The 13,682-nt window shown below is 35.7% G+C and overlaps 47 non-coding genes and 4 pseudogenes across 47 annotated transcripts; all 51 read right to left on the bottom strand.

Annotated features, from left to right (window-relative positions):
• Positions 1–61: 61 nt before the first annotated feature.
• On the bottom strand, positions 62–180 carry LOC145298337 (5S ribosomal RNA). The gene has a single exon (XR_013870619.1). It is a non-coding gene; the product is annotated as a 5S ribosomal RNA (ribosomal RNA).
• A 150-nt stretch (positions 181–330) lies between these two features.
• Positions 331–449, bottom strand: LOC145299452 (5S ribosomal RNA). The gene has a single exon (XR_013871708.1). It is a non-coding gene; the product is annotated as a 5S ribosomal RNA (ribosomal RNA).
• Positions 450–599: 150 nt separating this feature from the next.
• On the bottom strand, positions 600–718 carry LOC145298335 (5S ribosomal RNA). Its single transcript, XR_013870617.1, has one exon. It is a non-coding gene; the product is annotated as a 5S ribosomal RNA (ribosomal RNA).
• Positions 719–870: 152 nt separating this feature from the next.
• Positions 871–989, bottom strand: LOC145300162 (5S ribosomal RNA). Its single transcript, XR_013872398.1, has one exon. It is a non-coding gene; the product is annotated as a 5S ribosomal RNA (ribosomal RNA).
• A 152-nt stretch (positions 990–1,141) lies between these two features.
• Positions 1,142–1,260, bottom strand: LOC145298334 (5S ribosomal RNA). The gene has a single exon (XR_013870616.1). It is a non-coding gene; the product is annotated as a 5S ribosomal RNA (ribosomal RNA).
• Positions 1,261–1,411: 151 nt separating this feature from the next.
• LOC145298333 (5S ribosomal RNA) lies at positions 1,412–1,530 on the bottom strand. The gene has a single exon (XR_013870615.1). It is a non-coding gene; the product is annotated as a 5S ribosomal RNA (ribosomal RNA).
• A 152-nt stretch (positions 1,531–1,682) lies between these two features.
• LOC145298332 (5S ribosomal RNA) lies at positions 1,683–1,801 on the bottom strand. The gene has a single exon (XR_013870614.1). It is a non-coding gene; the product is annotated as a 5S ribosomal RNA (ribosomal RNA).
• A 151-nt stretch (positions 1,802–1,952) lies between these two features.
• On the bottom strand, positions 1,953–2,071 carry LOC145298331 (5S ribosomal RNA). Its single transcript, XR_013870613.1, has one exon. It is a non-coding gene; the product is annotated as a 5S ribosomal RNA (ribosomal RNA).
• Positions 2,072–2,221: 150 nt separating this feature from the next.
• LOC145298330 (5S ribosomal RNA) lies at positions 2,222–2,340 on the bottom strand. The gene has a single exon (XR_013870612.1). It is a non-coding gene; the product is annotated as a 5S ribosomal RNA (ribosomal RNA).
• A 151-nt stretch (positions 2,341–2,491) lies between these two features.
• On the bottom strand, positions 2,492–2,610 carry LOC145300322 (5S ribosomal RNA). The gene has a single exon (XR_013872551.1). It is a non-coding gene; the product is annotated as a 5S ribosomal RNA (ribosomal RNA).
• A 151-nt stretch (positions 2,611–2,761) lies between these two features.
• On the bottom strand, positions 2,762–2,880 carry LOC145300421 (5S ribosomal RNA). The gene has a single exon (XR_013872644.1). It is a non-coding gene; the product is annotated as a 5S ribosomal RNA (ribosomal RNA).
• Positions 2,881–3,030: 150 nt separating this feature from the next.
• Positions 3,031–3,149, bottom strand: LOC145300161 (5S ribosomal RNA). Its single transcript, XR_013872397.1, has one exon. It is a non-coding gene; the product is annotated as a 5S ribosomal RNA (ribosomal RNA).
• Positions 3,150–3,300: 151 nt separating this feature from the next.
• Positions 3,301–3,419, bottom strand: LOC145299932 (5S ribosomal RNA). Its single transcript, XR_013872174.1, has one exon. It is a non-coding gene; the product is annotated as a 5S ribosomal RNA (ribosomal RNA).
• A 150-nt stretch (positions 3,420–3,569) lies between these two features.
• LOC145298329 (5S ribosomal RNA) lies at positions 3,570–3,688 on the bottom strand. The gene has a single exon (XR_013870611.1). It is a non-coding gene; the product is annotated as a 5S ribosomal RNA (ribosomal RNA).
• Positions 3,689–3,839: 151 nt separating this feature from the next.
• Positions 3,840–3,958, bottom strand: LOC145300160 (5S ribosomal RNA). Its single transcript, XR_013872396.1, has one exon. It is a non-coding gene; the product is annotated as a 5S ribosomal RNA (ribosomal RNA).
• Positions 3,959–4,110: 152 nt separating this feature from the next.
• Positions 4,111–4,229, bottom strand: LOC145298328 (5S ribosomal RNA). Its single transcript, XR_013870610.1, has one exon. It is a non-coding gene; the product is annotated as a 5S ribosomal RNA (ribosomal RNA).
• Positions 4,230–4,381: 152 nt separating this feature from the next.
• Positions 4,382–4,500, bottom strand: LOC145298327 (5S ribosomal RNA). The gene has a single exon (XR_013870609.1). It is a non-coding gene; the product is annotated as a 5S ribosomal RNA (ribosomal RNA).
• A 151-nt stretch (positions 4,501–4,651) lies between these two features.
• LOC145299512 (5S ribosomal RNA) lies at positions 4,652–4,770 on the bottom strand. The gene has a single exon (XR_013871766.1). It is a non-coding gene; the product is annotated as a 5S ribosomal RNA (ribosomal RNA).
• Positions 4,771–4,921: 151 nt separating this feature from the next.
• On the bottom strand, positions 4,922–5,040 carry LOC145298326 (5S ribosomal RNA). Its single transcript, XR_013870608.1, has one exon. It is a non-coding gene; the product is annotated as a 5S ribosomal RNA (ribosomal RNA).
• Positions 5,041–5,191: 151 nt separating this feature from the next.
• Positions 5,192–5,310, bottom strand: LOC145298324 (5S ribosomal RNA). The gene has a single exon (XR_013870606.1). It is a non-coding gene; the product is annotated as a 5S ribosomal RNA (ribosomal RNA).
• A 150-nt stretch (positions 5,311–5,460) lies between these two features.
• Positions 5,461–5,579, bottom strand: LOC145299451 (5S ribosomal RNA). Its single transcript, XR_013871707.1, has one exon. It is a non-coding gene; the product is annotated as a 5S ribosomal RNA (ribosomal RNA).
• Positions 5,580–5,729: 150 nt separating this feature from the next.
• LOC145298323 (5S ribosomal RNA) lies at positions 5,730–5,848 on the bottom strand. The gene has a single exon (XR_013870605.1). It is a non-coding gene; the product is annotated as a 5S ribosomal RNA (ribosomal RNA).
• A 152-nt stretch (positions 5,849–6,000) lies between these two features.
• LOC145300158 (5S ribosomal RNA) lies at positions 6,001–6,119 on the bottom strand. Its single transcript, XR_013872394.1, has one exon. It is a non-coding gene; the product is annotated as a 5S ribosomal RNA (ribosomal RNA).
• A 152-nt stretch (positions 6,120–6,271) lies between these two features.
• LOC145298322 (5S ribosomal RNA) lies at positions 6,272–6,390 on the bottom strand. Its single transcript, XR_013870604.1, has one exon. It is a non-coding gene; the product is annotated as a 5S ribosomal RNA (ribosomal RNA).
• Positions 6,391–6,542: 152 nt separating this feature from the next.
• On the bottom strand, positions 6,543–6,661 carry LOC145298321 (5S ribosomal RNA). The gene has a single exon (XR_013870603.1). It is a non-coding gene; the product is annotated as a 5S ribosomal RNA (ribosomal RNA).
• Positions 6,662–6,811: 150 nt separating this feature from the next.
• Positions 6,812–6,930, bottom strand: LOC145298320 (5S ribosomal RNA). The gene has a single exon (XR_013870602.1). It is a non-coding gene; the product is annotated as a 5S ribosomal RNA (ribosomal RNA).
• Positions 6,931–7,081: 151 nt separating this feature from the next.
• Positions 7,082–7,200, bottom strand: LOC145300324 (5S ribosomal RNA). The gene has a single exon (XR_013872552.1). It is a non-coding gene; the product is annotated as a 5S ribosomal RNA (ribosomal RNA).
• Positions 7,201–7,352: 152 nt separating this feature from the next.
• Positions 7,353–7,471, bottom strand: LOC145299622 (5S ribosomal RNA). The gene has a single exon (XR_013871873.1). It is a non-coding gene; the product is annotated as a 5S ribosomal RNA (ribosomal RNA).
• Positions 7,472–7,621: 150 nt separating this feature from the next.
• Positions 7,622–7,740, bottom strand: LOC145299863 (5S ribosomal RNA). The gene has a single exon (XR_013872106.1). It is a non-coding gene; the product is annotated as a 5S ribosomal RNA (ribosomal RNA).
• Positions 7,741–7,891: 151 nt separating this feature from the next.
• LOC145299511 (5S ribosomal RNA) lies at positions 7,892–8,010 on the bottom strand. Its single transcript, XR_013871765.1, has one exon. It is a non-coding gene; the product is annotated as a 5S ribosomal RNA (ribosomal RNA).
• A 151-nt stretch (positions 8,011–8,161) lies between these two features.
• LOC145301167 (5S ribosomal RNA) lies at positions 8,162–8,280 on the bottom strand. The gene has a single exon (XR_013873368.1). It is a non-coding gene; the product is annotated as a 5S ribosomal RNA (ribosomal RNA).
• A 152-nt stretch (positions 8,281–8,432) lies between these two features.
• On the bottom strand, positions 8,433–8,551 carry LOC145298319 (5S ribosomal RNA). Its single transcript, XR_013870601.1, has one exon. It is a non-coding gene; the product is annotated as a 5S ribosomal RNA (ribosomal RNA).
• Positions 8,552–8,702: 151 nt separating this feature from the next.
• On the bottom strand, positions 8,703–8,821 carry LOC145300157 (5S ribosomal RNA). The gene has a single exon (XR_013872393.1). It is a non-coding gene; the product is annotated as a 5S ribosomal RNA (ribosomal RNA).
• Positions 8,822–8,972: 151 nt separating this feature from the next.
• LOC145299450 (5S ribosomal RNA) lies at positions 8,973–9,091 on the bottom strand. The gene has a single exon (XR_013871706.1). It is a non-coding gene; the product is annotated as a 5S ribosomal RNA (ribosomal RNA).
• A 150-nt stretch (positions 9,092–9,241) lies between these two features.
• Positions 9,242–9,360, bottom strand: LOC145299862 (5S ribosomal RNA). The gene has a single exon (XR_013872105.1). It is a non-coding gene; the product is annotated as a 5S ribosomal RNA (ribosomal RNA).
• Positions 9,361–9,511: 151 nt separating this feature from the next.
• LOC145299510 (5S ribosomal RNA) lies at positions 9,512–9,630 on the bottom strand. The gene has a single exon (XR_013871764.1). It is a non-coding gene; the product is annotated as a 5S ribosomal RNA (ribosomal RNA).
• A 151-nt stretch (positions 9,631–9,781) lies between these two features.
• On the bottom strand, positions 9,782–9,900 carry LOC145301166 (5S ribosomal RNA). The gene has a single exon (XR_013873367.1). It is a non-coding gene; the product is annotated as a 5S ribosomal RNA (ribosomal RNA).
• A 152-nt stretch (positions 9,901–10,052) lies between these two features.
• On the bottom strand, positions 10,053–10,171 carry LOC145298318 (5S ribosomal RNA). Its single transcript, XR_013870600.1, has one exon. It is a non-coding gene; the product is annotated as a 5S ribosomal RNA (ribosomal RNA).
• A 151-nt stretch (positions 10,172–10,322) lies between these two features.
• LOC145300156 (5S ribosomal RNA) lies at positions 10,323–10,441 on the bottom strand. Its single transcript, XR_013872392.1, has one exon. It is a non-coding gene; the product is annotated as a 5S ribosomal RNA (ribosomal RNA).
• Positions 10,442–10,592: 151 nt separating this feature from the next.
• On the bottom strand, positions 10,593–10,711 carry LOC145299449 (5S ribosomal RNA). The gene has a single exon (XR_013871705.1). It is a non-coding gene; the product is annotated as a 5S ribosomal RNA (ribosomal RNA).
• A 150-nt stretch (positions 10,712–10,861) lies between these two features.
• On the bottom strand, positions 10,862–10,980 carry LOC145298317 (5S ribosomal RNA). Its single transcript, XR_013870599.1, has one exon. It is a non-coding gene; the product is annotated as a 5S ribosomal RNA (ribosomal RNA).
• Positions 10,981–11,133: 153 nt separating this feature from the next.
• Positions 11,134–11,252, bottom strand: LOC145298316 (5S ribosomal RNA). The gene has a single exon (XR_013870598.1). It is a non-coding gene; the product is annotated as a 5S ribosomal RNA (ribosomal RNA).
• Positions 11,253–11,403: 151 nt separating this feature from the next.
• Positions 11,404–11,522, bottom strand: LOC145300043 (5S ribosomal RNA). Its single transcript, XR_013872281.1, has one exon. It is a non-coding gene; the product is annotated as a 5S ribosomal RNA (ribosomal RNA).
• A 151-nt stretch (positions 11,523–11,673) lies between these two features.
• On the bottom strand, positions 11,674–11,792 carry LOC145301365 (5S ribosomal RNA; annotated as a pseudogene).
• Positions 11,793–11,943: 151 nt separating this feature from the next.
• On the bottom strand, positions 11,944–12,062 carry LOC145298315 (5S ribosomal RNA). The gene has a single exon (XR_013870597.1). It is a non-coding gene; the product is annotated as a 5S ribosomal RNA (ribosomal RNA).
• Positions 12,063–12,213: 151 nt separating this feature from the next.
• LOC145301421 (5S ribosomal RNA) lies at positions 12,214–12,332 on the bottom strand (annotated as a pseudogene).
• A 149-nt stretch (positions 12,333–12,481) lies between these two features.
• Positions 12,482–12,600, bottom strand: LOC145301319 (5S ribosomal RNA; annotated as a pseudogene).
• A 152-nt stretch (positions 12,601–12,752) lies between these two features.
• On the bottom strand, positions 12,753–12,871 carry LOC145298313 (5S ribosomal RNA). The gene has a single exon (XR_013870595.1). It is a non-coding gene; the product is annotated as a 5S ribosomal RNA (ribosomal RNA).
• Positions 12,872–13,023: 152 nt separating this feature from the next.
• On the bottom strand, positions 13,024–13,142 carry LOC145299973 (5S ribosomal RNA). The gene has a single exon (XR_013872214.1). It is a non-coding gene; the product is annotated as a 5S ribosomal RNA (ribosomal RNA).
• A 151-nt stretch (positions 13,143–13,293) lies between these two features.
• On the bottom strand, positions 13,294–13,412 carry LOC145300042 (5S ribosomal RNA). Its single transcript, XR_013872280.1, has one exon. It is a non-coding gene; the product is annotated as a 5S ribosomal RNA (ribosomal RNA).
• A 151-nt stretch (positions 13,413–13,563) lies between these two features.
• LOC145301364 (5S ribosomal RNA) lies at positions 13,564–13,682 on the bottom strand (annotated as a pseudogene).

The following is a 13,682-nucleotide window of genomic DNA, read 5'->3' as shown; positions in this document are numbered from 1 at the left end:
CTAATATTTTACATTAAAATCGAACGCATTTTTATGAGTTTTTCCAAAAATTCAGGGGAAATGCTTACAGCACCTGGTATTCCCAAGCGGTCACCCATCTAAGTACTGACCAGGCTCTACGTTGCTTAACTTCGGGGATCGGACGAGAACCGGTGTTTTCAACGTGATATGGCCGTAAGCGAAGACGTGCCATAATTTTAACTATTACAATTTCAATATTTATTTACCAAATCTGATAATGTAATGATATTTTGTTTTTTGTTTTTTATCTAATATTTTACATTAAAATCGAACGCATTTTTATGAGTTTTTCCAAAAATTCAGGGGAAATGCTTACAGCACCTGGTATTCCCAAGCGGTCACCCATCTAAGTACTGACCAGGCTCTACGTTGCTTAACTTCGGGGATCGGACGAGAACCGGTGTTTTCAACGTGATATGACCGTAAGCGAAGACGTGCCATAATTTTAACTATTACAATTTCAATATTTATTTACCAAATCTGATAATGTAATGATATATGTTTTTTGTTTTTTTATCTAATATTTTACATTAAAATCGAACGCATTTTTATGAGTTTTTCCAAAAATTCAGGGGAAATGCTTACAGCACCTGGTATTCCCAAGCGGTCACCCATCTAAGTACTGACCAGGCTCTACGTTGCTTAACTTCGGGGATCGGACGAGAACCGGTGTTTTCAACGTGATATGGCCGTAAGCGAAGACGTGCCATAATTTTAACTATTACAATTTCAATATTTATTTACCAAATCTGATAATGTAATGATATTTTGTTTTTTGGTTTTGTTATCTAATATTTTACATTAAAATCGAACGCATTTTTATGAGTTTTTCCAAAAATTCAGGGGAAATGCTTACAGCACCTGGTATTCCCAAGCGGTCACCCATCTATGTACTGACCAGGCTCTACGTTGCTTAACTTCGGGGATCGGACGAGAACCGGTGTTTTCAACGTGATATGGCCGTAAGCGAAGACGTGCCATAATTTTAACTATTACAATTTCAATATTTATTTACCAAATCTGATAATGTAATGATATTTTGTTTTTTGTTTTTTTTACCTAATATTTTACATTAAAATCGAACGCATTTTTATGAGTTTTTCCAAAAATTCAGGGGAAATGCTTACAGCACCTGGTATTCCCAAGCGGTCACCCATCTAAGTACTGACCAGGCTCTACGTTGCTTAACTTCGGGGATCGGACGAGAACCGGTGTTTTCAACGTGATATGGCCGTAAGCGAAGACGTGCCATAATTTTAACTATTACAATTTCAATATTTATTTACCAAATCTGATAATGTAATGATATTTTGTTTTTTGTTTTTTTATCTAATATTTTACATTAAAATCGAACGCATTTTTATGAGTTTTTCCAAAAATTCAGGGGAAATGCTTACAGCACCTGGTATTCCCAAGCGGTCACCCATCTAAGTACTGACCAGGCTCTACGTTGCTTAACTTCGGGGATCGGACGAGAACCGGTGTTTTCAACGTGATATGGCCGTAAGCGAAGACGTGCCATAATTTTAACTATTACAATTTCAATATTTATTTACCAAATCTGATAATGTAATGATATTTTGTTTTTTGGTTTTGTTATCTAATATTTTACATTAAAATCGAACGCATTTTTATGAGTTTTTCCAAAAATTCAGGGGAAATGCTTACAGCACCTGGTATTCCCAAGCGGTCACCCATCTAAGTACTGACCAGGCTCTACGTTGCTTAACTTCGGGGATCGGACGAGAACCGGTGTTTTCAACGTGATATGGCCGTAAGCGAAGACGTGCCATAATTTTAACTATTACAATTTCAATATTTATTTACCAAATCTGATAATGTAATGATATTTTGTTTTTTGTTTTTTTATCTAATATTTTACATTAAAATCGAACGCATTTTTATGAGTTTTTCCAAAAATTCAGGGGAAATGCTTACAGCACCTGGTATTCCCAAGCGGTCACCCATCTAAGTACTGACCAGGCTCTACGTTGCTTAACTTCGGGGATCGGACGAGAACCGGTGTTTTCAACGTGATATGGCCGTAAGCGAAGACGTGCCATAATTTTAACTATTACAATTTCAATATTTATTTACCAAATCTGATAATGTAATGATATTTTGTTTTTTGTTTTTTATCTAATATTTTACATTAAAATCGAACGCATTTTTATGAGTTTTTCCAAAAATTCAGGGGAAATGCTTACAGCACCTGGTATTCCCAAGCGGTCACCCATCTAAGTACTGACCAGGCTCTACGTTGCTTAACTTCGGGGATCGGACGAGAACCGGTGTTTTCAACGTGATATGGCCGTAAGCGAAGACGTGCCATAATTTTAACTATTACAATTTCAATATTTATTTACCAAATCTGATAATGTAATGATATTTTGTTTTTTGTTTTTTTATCTAATATTTTACATTAAAATCGAACGCATTTTTATGAGTTTTTCCAAAAATTCAGGGGAAATGCTTACAGCACCTGGTATTCCCAAGCGGTCACCCATCTAAGTACTGACCAGGCTCTACGTTGCTTAACTTCGGGGATCGGACGAGAACCGCTGTTTTCAACGTGATATGGCCGTAAGCGAAGACGTGCCATAATTTTAACTATTACAATTTCAATATTTATTTACCAAATCTGATAATGTAATGATATTTTGTTTTTTGTTTTTTTATCTAATATTTTACATTAAAATCGAACGCATTTTTATGAGTTTTTCCAAAAATTCAGGGGAAATGCTTACAGCACCTGGTATTCCCAAGCGGTCACCCAACTAAGTACTGACCAGGCTCTACGTTGCTTAACTTCGGGGATCGGAAGAGAACCGGAGTTTTCAACGTGATATGGCCGTAAGCGAAGACGTGCCATAATTTTAACTATTACAATTTCAATATTTATTTACCAAATCTGATAATGTAATGATATATGTTTTTTGTTTTTTTATCTAATATTTTACATTAAAATCGAACGCATTTTTATGAGTTTTTCCAAAAATTCAGGGGAAATGCTTACAGCACCTGGTATTCCCAAGCGGTCACCCATCTATGTACTGACCAGGCTCTACGTTGCTTAACTTCGGGGATCGGACGAGAACCGGTGTTTTCAACGTGATATGGCCGTAAGCGAAGACGTGCCATAATTTTAACTATTACAATTTCAATATTTATTTACCAAATCTGATAATGTAATGATATTTTGTTTTTTGTTTTTTTATCTAATATTTTACATTAAAATCGAACGCATTTTTATGAGTTTTTCCAAAAATTCAGGGGAAATGCTTACAACACCTGGTATTCCCAAGCGGTCACCCATCTAAGTACTGACCAGGCTCTACGTTGCTTAACTTCGGGGATCGGACGAGAACCGGTGTTTTCAACGTGATATGACCGTAAGCGAAGACGTGCCATAATTTTAACTATTACAATTTCAATATTTATTTACCAAATCTGATAATGTAATGATATATGTTTTTTGTTTTTTTATCTAATATTTTACATTAAAATCGAACGCATTTTTATGAGTTTTTCCAAAAATTCAGGGGAAATGCTTACAGCACCTGGTATTCCCAAGCGGTCACCCATCTAAGTACTGACCAGGCTCTACGTTGCTTAACTTCGGGGATCGGACGAGAACCGGTGTTTTCAACGTGATATGGCCGTAAGCGAAGACGTGCCATAATTTTAACTATTACAATTTCAATATTTATTTACCAAATCTGATAATGTAATGATATTTTGTTTTTTGTTTTTTTATCTAATATTTTACATTAAAATCGAACGCATTTTTATGAGTTTTTCCAAAAATTCAGGGGAAATGCTTACAGCACCTGGTATTCCCAAGCGGTCACCCATCTATGTACTGACCAGGCTCTACGTTGCTTAACTTCGGGGATCGGACGAGAACCGGTGTTTTCAACGTGATATGGCCGTAAGCGAAGACGTGCCATAATTTTAACTATTACAATTTCAATATTTATTTACCAAATCTGATAATGTAATGATATTTTGTTTTTTGTTTTTTTTACCTAATATTTTACATTAAAATCGAACGCATTTTTATGAGTTTTTCCAAAAATTCAGGGGAAATGCTTACAGCACCTGGTATTCCCAAGCGGTCACCCATCTAAGTACTGACCAGGCTCTACGTTGCTTAACTTCGGGGATCGGACGAGAACCGGTGTTTTCAACGTGATATGGCCGTAAGCGAAGACGTGCCATAATTTTAACTATTACAATTTCAATATTTATTTACCAAATCTGATAATGTAATGATATTTTGTTTTTTGTTTTTTTTACCTAATATTTTACATTAAAATCGAACGCATTTTTATGAGTTTTTCCAAAAATTCAGGGGAAATGCTTACAGCACCTGGTATTCCCAAGCGGTCACCCATCTAAGTACTGACCAGGCTCTACGTTGCTTAACTTCGGGGATCGGACGAGAACCGGTGTTTTCAACGTGATATGGCCGTAAGCGAAGACGTGCCATAATTTTAACTATTACAATTTCAATATTTATTTACCAAATCTGATAATGTAATGATATTTTGTTTTTTGTTTTTTTATCTAATATTTTACATTAAAATCGAACGCACTTTTATGAGTTTTTCCAAAAATTCTGGGGAAATGCCTACAGCACCTGGTATTCCCAAGCGGTCACCCATCTAAGTACTGACCAGGCTCTACGTTGCTTAACTTCGGGGATCGGACGAGAACCGGTGTTTTCAACGTGATATGGCCGTAAGCGAAGACGTGCCATAATTTTAACTATTACAATTTCAATATTTATTTACCAAATCTGATAATGTAATGATATTTTGTTTTTTGTTTTTTTATCTAATATTTTACATTAAAATCGAACGCATTTTTATGAGTTTTTCCAAAAATTCAGGGGAAATGCTTACAGCACCTGGTATTCCCAAGCGGTCACCCATCTAAGTACTGACCAGGCTCTACGTTGCTTAACTTCGGGGATCGGACGAGAACCGGTGTTTTCAACGTGATATGGCCGTAAGCGAAGACGTGCCATAATTTTAACTATTACAATTTCAATATTTATTTACCAAATCTGATAATGTAATGATATTTTGTTTTTTGTTTTTTTATCTAATATTTTACATTAAAATCGAACGCATTTTTATGAGTTTTTCCAAAAATTCAGGGGAAATGCTTACAGCACCTGGTATTCCCAAGCGGTCACCCATCTAAGTACTGACCAGGCTCTACGTTGCTTAACTTCGGGGATCGGACGAGAACCGGTGTTTTCAACGTGATATGGCCGTAAGCGAAGACGTGCCATAATTTTAACTATTACAATTTCAATATTTATTTACCAAATCTGATAATGTAATGATATTTTGTTTTTTGTTTTTTATCTAATATTTTACATTAAAATCGAACGCATTTTTATGAGTTTTTCCAAAAATTCAGGGGAAATGCTTACAGCACCTGGTATTCCCAAGCGGTCACCCATCTAAGTACTGACCAGGCTCTACGTTGCTTAACTTCGGGGATCGGACGAGAACCGGTGTTTTCAACGTGATATGACCGTAAGCGAAGACGTGCCATAATTTTAACTATTACAATTTCAATATTTATTTACCAAATCTGATAATGTAATGATATATGTTTTTTGTTTTTTTATCTAATATTTTACATTAAAATCGAACGCATTTTTATGAGTTTTTCCAAAAATTCAGGGGAAATGCTTACAGCACCTGGTATTCCCAAGCGGTCACCCATCTAAGTACTGACCAGGCTCTACGTTGCTTAACTTCGGGGATCGGACGAGAACCGGTGTTTTCAACGTGATATGGCCGTAAGCGAAGACGTGCCATAATTTTAACTATTACAATTTCAATATTTATTTACCAAATCTGATAATGTAATGATATTTTGTTTTTTGGTTTTGTTATCTAATATTTTACATTAAAATCGAACGCATTTTTATGAGTTTTTCCAAAAATTCAGGGGAAATGCTTACAGCACCTGGTATTCCCAAGCGGTCACCCATCTATGTACTGACCAGGCTCTACGTTGCTTAACTTCGGGGATCGGACGAGAACCGGTGTTTTCAACGTGATATGGCCGTAAGCGAAGACGTGCCATAATTTTAACTATTACAATTTCAATATTTATTTACCAAATCTGATAATGTAATGATATTTTGTTTTTTGTTTTTTTTACCTAATATTTTACATTAAAATCGAACGCATTTTTATGAGTTTTTCCAAAAATTCAGGGGAAATGCTTACAGCACCTGGTATTCCCAAGCGGTCACCCATCTAAGTACTGACCAGGCTCTACGTTGCTTAACTTCGGGGATCGGACGAGAACCGGTGTTTTCAACGTGATATGGCCGTAAGCGAAGACGTGCCATAATTTTAACTATTACAATTTCAATATTCATTTACCAAATCTGATAATGTAATGATATTTTGTTTTTTGTTTTTTTTACCTAATATTTTACATTAAAATCGAACGCATTTTTATGAGTTTTTCCAAAAATTCAGGGGAAATGCTTACAGCACCTGGTATTCCCAAGCGGTCACCCATCTAAGTACTGACCAGGCTCTACGTTGCTTAACTTCGGGGATCGGACGAGAACCGGTGTTTTCAACGTGATATGGCCGTAAGCGAAGACGTGCCATAATTTTAACTATTACAATTTCAATATTTATTTACCAAATCTGATAATGTAATGATATTTTGTTTTTTGTTTTTTATCTAATATTTTACATTAAAATCGAACGCATTTTTATGAGTTTTTCCAAAAATTCAGGGGAAATGCTTACAGCACCTGGTATTCCCAAGCGGTCACCCATCTAAGTACTGACCAGGCTCTACGTTGCTTAACTTCGGGGATCGGACGAGAACCGGTGTTTTCAACGTGATATGGCCGTAAGCGAAGACGTGCCATAATTTTAACTATTACAATTTCAATATTTATTTACCAAATCTGATAATGTAATGATATTTTGTTTTTTGTTTTTTTATCTAATATTTTACATTAAAATCGAACGCATTTTTATGAGTTTTTCCAAAAATTCAGGGGAAATGCTTACAGCACCTGGTATTCCCAAGCGGTCACCCATCTAAGTACTGACCAGGCTCTACGTTGCTTAACTTCGGGGATCGAACGAGAACCGGTGTTTTCAACGTGATATGGTCGTAAGCGAAGACGTGCCATAATTTTAACTATTACAATTTCAATATTTATTTACCAAATCTGATAATGTAATGATATTTTGTTTTTTGTTTTTTTTACCTAATATTTTACATTAAAATCGAACGCATTTTTATGAGTTTTTCCAAAAATTCAGGGGAAATGCTTACAGCACCTGGTATTCCCAAGCGGTCACCCATCTAAGTACTGACCAAGCTCTACGTTGCTTAACTTCGGGGATCGGACGAGAACCGGTGTTTTCAACGTGATATGGCCGTAAGCGAAGACGTGCCATAATTTTAACTATTACAATTTCAATATTTATTTACCAAATCTGATAATGTAATGATATTTTGTTTTTTGTTTTTTATCTAATATTTTACATTAAAATCGAACGCATTTTTATGAGTTTTTCCAAAAATTCAGGGGAAATGCTTACAGCACCTGGTATTCCCAAGCGGTCACCCATCTAAGTACTGACCAGGCTCTACGTTGCTTAACGTCGGGGATCGGACGAGAACCGGTGTTTTCAACGTGATATGGCCGTAAGCGAAGACGTGCCATAATTTTAACTATTACAATTTCAATATTTATTTACCAAATCTGATAATGCCATGATATTTTGTTTTTTGTTTTTTTATCTAATATTTTACATTAAAATCGAACGCATTTTTATGAGTTTTTCCAAAAATTCAGGGGAAATGCCTACAGCACCTGGTATTCCCAAGCGGTCACCCATCTAAGTACTGACCAGGCTCTACGTTGCTTAACTTCGGGGATCGGACGAGAACCGGTGTTTTCAACGTGATATGGCCGTAAGCGAAGACGTGCCATAATTTTAACTATTACAATTTCAATATTTATGTACCAAATCTGATAATGTAATGATATTTTGTTTTTTGTTTTTTTATCTAATATTTTACATTAAAATCGAACGCATTTTTATGAGTTTTTCCAAAAATGCAGGGGAAATGCTTACAGCACCTCGTATTCCCAATCGGTCACCCATCTAAGTACTGACCAGGCTCTACGTTGCTTAACTTCGGGGATCGGACGAGAACCGGTGTTTTCAACGTGATATGGTCGTAAGCGAAGACGTGCCATAATTTTAACTATTACAATTTCAATATTTATTTACCAAATCTGATAATGTAATGATATTTTGTTTTTTGTTTTTTTTACCTAATATTTTACATTAAAATCGAACGCATTTTTATGAGTTTTTCCAAAAATTCAGGGGAAATGCTTACAGCACCTGGTATTCCCAAGCGGTCACCCATCTAAGTACTGACCAGGCTCTACGTTGCTTAACTTCGGGGATCGGACGAGAACCGGTGTTTTCAACGTGATATGGCCGTAAGCGAAGACGTGCCATAATTTTAACTATTACAATTTCAATATTTATTTACCAAATCTGATAATGTAATGATATTTTGTTTTTTGTTTTTTTATCTAATATTTTACATTAAAATCGAACGCATTTTTATTAGTTTTTCCAAAAATTCAGGGGAAATGCTTACAGCACCTGGTATTCCCAAGCGGTCACCCATCTATGTACTGACCAGGCTCTACGTTGCTTAACTTCGGGGATCGGACGAGAACCGGTGTTTTCAACGTGATATGGCCGTAAGCGAAGACGTGCCATAATTTTAACTATTACAATTTCAATATTTATTTACCAAATCTGATAATGTAATGATATTTTGTTTTTTGTTTTTTTATCTAATATTTTACATTAAAATCGAACGCATTTTTATTAGTTTTTCCAAAAATTCAGGGGAAATGCTTACAGCACCTGGTATTCCCAAGCGGTCACCCATCTAAGTACTGACCAGGCTCTACGTTGCTTAACTTCGGGGATCGGACGAGAACCGGTGTTTTCAACGTGATATGACCGTAAGCGAAGACGTGCCATAATTTTAACTATTACAATTTCAATATTTATTTACCAAATCTGATAATGTAATGATATATGTTTTTTGTTTTTTTATCTAATATTTTACATTAAAATCGAACGCATTTTTATGAGTTTTTCCAAAAATTCAGGGGAAATGCTTACAGCACCTGGTATTCCCAAGCGGTCACCCATCTAAGTACTGACCAGGCTCTACGTTGCTTAACGTCGGGGATCGGACGAGAACCGGTGTTTTCAACGTGATATGGCCGTAAGCGAAGACGTGCCATAATTTTAACTATTACAATTTCAATATTTATTTACCAAATCTGATAATGCCATGATATTTTGTTTTTTGTTTTTTTATCTAATATTTTACATTAAAATCGAACGCATTTTTATGAGTTTTTCCAAAAATTCAGGGGAAATGCCTACAGCACCTGGTATTCCCAAGCGGTCACCCATCTAAGTACTGACCAGGCTCTACGTTGCTTAACTTCGGGGATCGGACGAGAACCGGTGTTTTCAACGTGATATGGCCGTAAGCGAAGACGTGCCATAATTTTAACTATTACAATTTCAATATTTATGTACCAAATCTGATAATGTAATGATATTTTGTTTTTTGTTTTTTTATCTAATATTTTACATTAAAATCGAACGCATTTTTATGAGTTTTTCCAAAAATGCAGGGGAAATGCTTACAGCACCTCGTATTCCCAATCGGTCACCCATCTAAGTACTGACCAGGCTCTACGTTGCTTAACTTCGGGGATCGGACGAGAACCGGTGTTTTCAACGTGATATGGTCGTAAGCGAAGACGTGCCATAATTTTAACTATTACAATTTCAATATTTATTTACCAAATCTGATAATGTAATGATATTTTGTTTTTTGTTTTTTTTACCTAATATTTTACATTAAAATCGAACGCATTTTTATGAGTTTTTCCAAAAATTCAGGGGAAATGCTTACAGCACCTGGTATTCCCAAGCGGTCACCCATCTAAGTACTGACCAGGCTCTACGTTGCTTAACTTCGGGGATCGGACGAGAACCGGTGTTTTCAACGTGATATGGCCGTAAGCGAAGACGTGCCATAATTTTAACTATTACAATTTCAATATTTATTTACCAAATCTGATAATGTAATGATATTTTGTTTTTTGTTTTTTTATCTAATATTTTACATTAAAATCGAACGCATTTTTATGAGTTTTTCCAAAAATTCAGGGGAAATGCTTACAGCACCTGGTATTCCCAAGCGGTCACCCATCTATGTACTGACCAGGCTCTACGTTGCTTAACTTCGGGGATCGGACGAGAACCGGTGTTTTCAACGTGATATGGCCGTAAGCGAAGACGTGCCATAATTTTAACTATTACAATTTCAATATTTATTTACCAAATCTGATAATGTAATGATATTTTGTTTTTTGTTTTTTTATCTAATATTTTACATTAAAATCGAACGCATTTTTATTAGTTTTTCCAAAAATTCAGGGGAAATGCTTACAGCACCTGGTATTCCCAAGCGGTCACCCATCTAAGTACTGACCAGGCTCTACGTTGCTTAACTTCGGGGATCGGACGAGAACCGGTGTTTTCAACGTGATATGACCGTAAGCGAAGACGTGCCATAATTTTAACTATTACAATTTCAATATTTATTTACCAAATCTGATAATGTAATGATATATGTTTTTTGTTTTTTTATCTAATATTTTACATTAAAATCGAACGCATTTTTATGAGTTTTTCCAAAAATTCAGGGGAAATGCTTACAGCACCTGGTATTCCCAAGCGGTCACCCATCTAAGTACTGACCAGGCTCTACGTTGCTTAACTTCGGGGATCGGACGAGAACCGGTGTTTTCAACGTGATATGGCCGTAAGCGAAGACGTGCCATAATTTTAACTATTACAATTTCAATATTTATTTACCAAATCTGATAATGTAATGATATTTTGTTTTTTGTTTTTTTTTACCTAATATTTTACATTAAAATCGAACGCATTTTTATGAGTTTTTCCAAAAATTCAGGGGAAATGCTTACAGCACCTGGTATTCCCAAGCGGTCACCCATCTAAGTACTGACCAGGCTCTACGTTGCTTAACTTCGGGGATCGGACGAGAACCGGTGTTTTCAACGTGATATGGCCGTAAGCGAAGACGTGCCATAATTTTAACTATTACAATTTCAATATTTATTTACCAAATCTGATAATGTAATGATATTTTGTTTTTTGTTTTTTTATCTAATATTTTACATTAAAATCGAACGCATTTTTATGAGTTTTTCCAAAAATTCAGGGGAAATGCTTACAGCACCTGGTATTCCCAAGCGGTCACCCATCTAAGTACTGACCAGGCTCTACGTTGCTTAACATCGGGGATCGGACGAGAACCGGTGTTTTCAACGTGATATGGCCGTAAGCGAAGACGTGCCATAATTTTAACTATTACAATTTCAATATTTATTTACCAAATCTGATAATGTAATGATATTTTGTTTTTTGTTTTTTTATCTAATATTTTACATTAAAATCGAACGCATTTTTATGAGTTTTTCCAAAAATTCAGGGGAAATGCTTACAGCACCTGGTATTCCCAAGCGGTCACCCATCTATGTACTGACCAGGCTCTACGTTGCTTAACTTCGGGGATCGGACGAGAACGGGTGTTTTATACGTGATATGGCCGTAAGCGAAGACGTGCCATAATTTTAACCATTACAATTTCAATATTTATTTACCAAATCTGATAATGTAATGATATTTTGTTTTTTGTTTTTTTATCTAATATTTTACATTAAAATCGAACGCATTTTAATGAGTTTTTCCAAAAATTCAGGGGAAATGCTTACAGCACCTGGTATTCCCAAGCGGTCACCCATCTAAGTACTGACCAGGCTCTACGTTGCTTAACTTCGGGGATCGGACGAGAACCGGTGTTTTCAACGTGATATGGCCGTAAGCGAAGACGTGCCATAATTTTAACTATTACAATTTCAATATTTATTTACCAAATCTGATAATGTAATGATATTTTGTTTTTTGTTTTTTTATCTAATATTTTACATTCAAATCGAAATCATTTTTATGAGTTTTTCCAAAAATTCAGGGGAAATGCTTACAGCACCTGGTATTCCCAAGCGGTCACCCATCTATGTACTGACCAGGCTCTACGTTGCTTAATATCGGGGATCGGACGAGAACCGGTGTTTTATACGTGATATGGCCGTAAGCGAAGACGTGCCATAATTTTAACTATTACAATTTCAATATTTATTTACCAAATCTGATAATTTAATGATACTTTATTTGTTTTTTTTACCTAATATTTTACATTAAAATCGAACGCATTTTTATGAGTTTTTCCAAAACTTCAGGGGAAATGCTTACAGCACCTGGTATTCCCAAGCGGTCACCAATCTATGTACTGACCAGGCTTTACGTTGCTTAACTTCGGGGATCGGACGAGAACCGGTGTTTTCAACGTGATATGGCCGTAAGCGAAGACGTGCCATAATTTTAACTATTACAATTTCAATATTTATTTACCAAATCTGATAATGTAATGATATTTTGTTTTTTGTTTTTTTTACCTAATATTTTACATTAAAATCGAACGCATTTTTATGAGTTTTTCAAAAAATTCAGGGGAAATGCTTACAGCACCTGGTATTCCCAAGCGGTCACCCATCTAAGTACTGACCAGGCTCTACGTTGCTTAACTTCGGGGATCGGACGAGAACCGGTGTTTTCAACGTGATATGGCCGTAAGCGAAGACGTGCCATAATTTTAACTATTACAATTTCAATATTTATTTACCAAATCTGATAATGTAATGATATTTTGTTTTTTGTTTTTTTTACCTAATATTTTACATTAAAATCGAACGCATTTTTATGAGTTTTTCCAAAAATTCAGGGGAAATGCTTACAGCACCTGGTATTCCCAAGCGGTCACCCATCTAAGTACTGACCAGACTCTACGTTGCTTAACTTCGGGGATCGGACGAGAACCGGTGTTTTCAACGTGATATGGCCGTAAGCGAAGACGTGCCATAATTTTAACTATTACAATTTCAATATTTATTTACCAAATCTGATAATGTAATGATATTTTGTTTTTTGTTTTTTTATCTAATATTTTACATTAAAATCGAACGCATTTTTATGAGTTTTTCCAAAAATTCAGGGGAAATGCTTACAGCACCTGGTATTCCCAAGCGGTCACCCATCTAAGTACTGACCAGGCTCTACGTTGCTTAACATCGGGGATCGGACGAGAACCGGTGTTTTCAACGTGATATGGCCGTAAGCGAAGACGTGCCATAATTTTAACTATTACAATTTCAATATTTATTTACCAAATCTGATAATGTAATGATATTTTGTTTTTTGTTTTTTTATCTAATATTTTACATTAAAATCGAACGCATTTTTATGAGTTTTTCCAAAAATTCAGGGGAAATGCTTACAGCACCTGGTATTCCCAAGCGGTCACCCATCTATGTACTGACCAGGCTCTACGTTGCTTAACTTCGGGGATCGGACGAGAACGGGTGTTTTATACGTGATATGGCCGTAAGC

The sequence above is a fragment of the Euprymna scolopes genome, chromosome 18, assembly GCF_053919585.1.
Source record: "Euprymna scolopes isolate OS-2025 chromosome 18, ASM5391958v1, whole genome shotgun sequence".
NCBI classification, from domain to species: Eukaryota; Metazoa; Mollusca; class Cephalopoda; order Sepiida; family Sepiolidae; genus Euprymna; species Euprymna scolopes.
This window is presented reverse-complemented; position numbering and strand designations above follow the sequence as displayed.